We start from the raw sequence: 4421 nt of genomic DNA, 5'->3' as shown, positions 1-4421 counted from the left end.
TGCTTTTTGCACTCTGAGAGTGGTCACTAGTTTTTAGCCCGCCCTTCTGCTTTGAAAAAGCTATCCAGCGGGCTTATGCAAACGACCTCGTGTGTGTCTGTCAGTCCGACTGTCTGTTCCACCAGAAGGAGATGTGCTACAGACTTGAAATTTTCAGGGTATCTTAAGGTCCACTCCTAGAGAACGAAACGCCTACGGCAAATCCTGGCATCCACCCCTAGGGGGCTGAATGGGGGTATCCAAGGTTCAAAACTTCTCCAAAAAAGTATTTTTTTTAATGTGCTCCTAAGGGGTAGCTTGAGAAAGTAGAGCCACTAGGGCGAAAATTTCGTCCGTTTCGATCTATCTCTAACCGTTTAGGCGCTAGAGGGTCTTTTTTTGACGAAAATAAGCTAAAAATTGCCATAGTGAACAATAAGTTGTAGGAAAAGGCTTAAAAACCGCAAAATAGAAAGGAAACTCTCCCCCCACCCCCAAAAAACGTTTTCTAACCAGAAGGGTGGGTTGTAGTCGCGGTGCTTCACCGTTACCCTTTATCGAGTCTTTATGGCAAACTCAAAGACGACGGGTCTAAGCGGGCCAAAGGCCCGCTACATCATTCGATCATGTTCTTCAGCAAATCGCATGACAGAAATGGTCGGGCCGCAGGCCCGACCATCGCCGCCGGCGGGCCCTTCCGCCAAACGTAGTTGCCAGCTTCGCTCCGCCGGCAACTCCGTTCCGCAGGGGCCGGGCCTGCTTGTTTCATAGCAGATCTGAATTTACATTGTCCTAACCCTTTCCTTGTTTTCATAGTTGCAGCTCCAACAAACCCAAACGCTTTCATGAACCTCCTGTCTTCTTCGGTCCAACCTGCTGATGTCAGTTCGAGCCTCGAAGGAATTGCTAACCAGCAGCAGCAGCAAGTTCAGCAAAGCCGTGACAATGGTCTATCTGCTCTGATGTCCATGCTGGGAGGAGGCGGCAGTGGTGTGGCAATGGCTGGAGCCATGAATGCAGGTTGGTTTATGACAAGGGCTTGTTACATTTAAATTGTGGGATTCATGAGCCAGTACTTGCTCAATAAGTTTATTTATTAAAACTAATGCGAGAGCCATCAAATCAATTATCTGTTTGGACTTTTTCGAATACGAAGAAGTATTGTACACTAGATTGATGTTGTCTTGTATATCACCATTCTCATAATTCTTTATCTTTATTTTCATTAGGTGGCCGGCTTGTCCCATTCGAATTCAAGAACAGCAGAGGAAGGCCGCCTAAACAGAGGAAAACTATTCTGAAGCGTTTAGGAAGCAATCTGGCCTCAATGATGCAAGCCGCCGCAGTTCAGACGGCGGGTGTACCTTTCCTCATGCCTGCTCCTGCAATGGCCCAAGCACCAGCCCCAGCACAGTAGGAGCCTTTCACATCTGTGAGCGCACCACATCCCAGATCATGCAGGGTTTGTTTCATGGAAGAAGGTGATGCTTTACTCTCGTGTGGGCATTATCTTTGCCAGGCCTGCCAATCTACACTTATGGGTCAGAACAATCCAGTTTGTCCAAGCAAAGATTGTGGTATTGGTCTGGATGACAACAACTTAATTGTCTTGAGGTCATTGGGTTAAGGAACAACCCGCCATTTTTATTTATTTTTATGTATAGATGTTAAATCTTGCAATGGATGTATAGATGGACAGGCTGTAAAATGATGTGCTGGTATTAACTCCCATAAGAAGTCACCATTGAGATGGCCTCGCTTTGGCATCTCATATCAGTGCCTATTTTCGCCTTTGGTTTATTGCGGCTTTAGTTTTCTGTTGGCTGCAGATTAGACGGTGCTTCTGTGCTTATCCAGGCTTTCTAGTTTGCACCAACAGAGAACAAGAACAGCTTCAGTATCATCTTAGACATTGCTTGCATTGGTATGGGCGTCCAAGAGAGGACAACAACTATGAGTGATCTTTTAATGGGAGTTGCTCTGTCTACATGGATATGTGAAGCTCCATTTCAATGTTTCCTATTCCCTTCGTTGTTGCGACTAGCTGTCTGTTAGCCGCAAAGTGGACGGTGCTTCTGTGTTCATCCAGGCTTTCCGCTTTGCACTAACAGAGAGTCGAGAAGTTGCAACTGCAACATGGGTGTTGGCAGCCTTGATATGGGCATCTCATAATTGTGTGAACACTGTCGGTAGCAGCATGACATTTTATGGCTTCTCCATGTTCTTACTGCCTTGCCTTGGCATTCTAGTCCCTGTAATCTGAGACATTATGATTGCCTGTATCTTACAGGCTTTATGTTTGTTTTAAATCTTTTTGGTTTCTATTTCAGACATTCCTTTGATTTTTACCACTCAAAGCGCCTTGATTGCCTGCCTTCAACAGGCTTTGTATTTCTTTTAATTTTTTTTTGGCTGAGCGATTAGCGAAGCCTATTACTCCGTCTGGTCGAAAAAAACTTTGTCTGTCTGTCTGTCTGCACGTCTGTCTGTCTGTCCGCACGATAACTCAGAAACGAGTTGAGCTAGCGACCTGGGATTTTCAGGGTCGTTTTGTACCATAAAAAGACAGGTCGAGTTCGAAGATGAGCATTATAGGTCAAAAACTGGATTTTTAAAAAATCAAAAACAACAGGTCCCAAAAATGACCTTTTTTAAAAATATTTTTTTTATGGTTTTCTAAGGGGTAACCCATCAAAGTAGAGCCCTACGGGCGAAAATTTCGTCCGTTTTGCTCTAGCTCAAACCGTTGAGGCGCTAGAGGGTATTTTTGACGAAAATAAGCGAAAAAATGTGCAAGCATGCATGCTTAGTCGAGGTGATAGGCCGTCAACGGGCCGTAGGCCCGTACCTTTGTGTACATTTTTCCACTACCCGACTCGCGTGTCAGCGCCGCAGGCCAAGGTAGATGTATGCCAGGCGCGTCGCAGCGTAACAGTGTTTCGTGAGGTATCGCGAAGCCTGTTACGCGAGACGTGGTCTGGCGTACATCTACCTTGTAATTTCTACATCCTGCATTTTGTATATAGTTTTGTTTCCATTGTTCTCACGTACCTCGTTCAACTGACGTACTTAATCATCCCTCTACGGGCCTCTTTGTGCATGCGAGTATTGTGTTATCTTATCTTTAATCTAAGTTTTCCTATGCCTTTGAAGGTGTTTGGCGTGATCATTGTGTAACTACTAAATTCAAACGTCTATTAGCCTGTTTGCTGGCTACCATCGCGTTGCCTTATTTTTAATTTTGACTCTCCTGTGCCTTGATTGCCTGCATGCAACAGGTTTTGTATTTCTTTTAAATGTTTTTAGTTTCTATTTCCTACAAACTAAGACCGTGCGTCATTTCTTGTTTATCATTCTGTTCCTTTGAAGTTACTATTTACGTCTCCTCATTTGCCTGTGTCGGCCTGTGTTCTTTATGCTTTGTGTTTGTTTTCAACTTTTTGAGTTTCTATTTCCTACGTAGTAGGAAGTAGGAGTAAGTATTGTTTCCATTCTTTTTATTTTGATGACTGACGTACTAAATCATCTCTTTATGAGCCTCTTTGTGCTGGCTACCATTGTGTTGTCTTAGTTTGTAATTTTGATCTGCCTATGCATTTTGTGTTCTACTTGACCATAGTGAAAGTAACATACTCAAACTTCTATCAGCCTCTTAGCGCTTGTTAGGGTTGTTTTGTTTTTGATACTATCGTGTGGTCCTTGGGTCTTTTTATTTTTATTTCACTATGCATGTGTGTGATCTCATCACTGTAAAACACAGGTTACCTTTTCTTAGTTGCCTCATGTTGGGGGCTGTTAATCTTTTTAACAATGTCACATGTAATATTTTGACTTGAGCATGTAATAAATGTTGTTGAAGCTACTAAGTTCTGTGATTCTATTGTGATACATGTATCATTCTGTTCATGAAGAAGATGCACTCAGGCAAGAACCCTTACTGTATGACAATCATTCCTCCAATGGTTTTGTCATTTAAACTTTCACTGTCACCATCTCCATTGAAAATCCATCTTTTGCGAAGTCACTTACTTATCCACTGCCTCTCTCGGCCTCTCTCATGGCCGGCTCCAGAAAGGCCGTCTCTGATTGGTCGAGGCTTTGTGATGGTCCGGTAGCAGACGATATTCCTCTTTACATTAAAATGGAGCTTCACATTAGGGTAAGTCGCATATCGCTTATTTTCGATTCGTGGGTTGTAATAGTGTTTTCCAGGCGCCATTTTGGATGAAAACTCCTGGAAACATTTTTTAAGTTTTTTCCTTTAACGTTTTCATAACCCTACTACGTTGCCTGCTATTGCCGGTTTGCCGGTTTGCATGATATGAATTGTTTTTATATTGCTGTAAATAAGCAACCTTTTCCCTTCCAATAATAATTTGTAGCTCGAAAACCGGCTGAGATAGAGCCTTCTCCTTAAAATTTTTACCCAGAAGACCGTAAAA

Source organism: Frankliniella occidentalis, unplaced genomic scaffold (assembly GCF_000697945.3).
Source record: "Frankliniella occidentalis isolate FOCC.00 unplaced genomic scaffold, Focc_3.1 Scaffold300, whole genome shotgun sequence".
Classification (NCBI taxonomy): domain Eukaryota; kingdom Metazoa; phylum Arthropoda; class Insecta; order Thysanoptera; family Thripidae; genus Frankliniella; species Frankliniella occidentalis.
The sequence above is the reverse complement of the archived record's forward strand: the minus strand, read 5'-3'. Positions refer to the sequence as shown.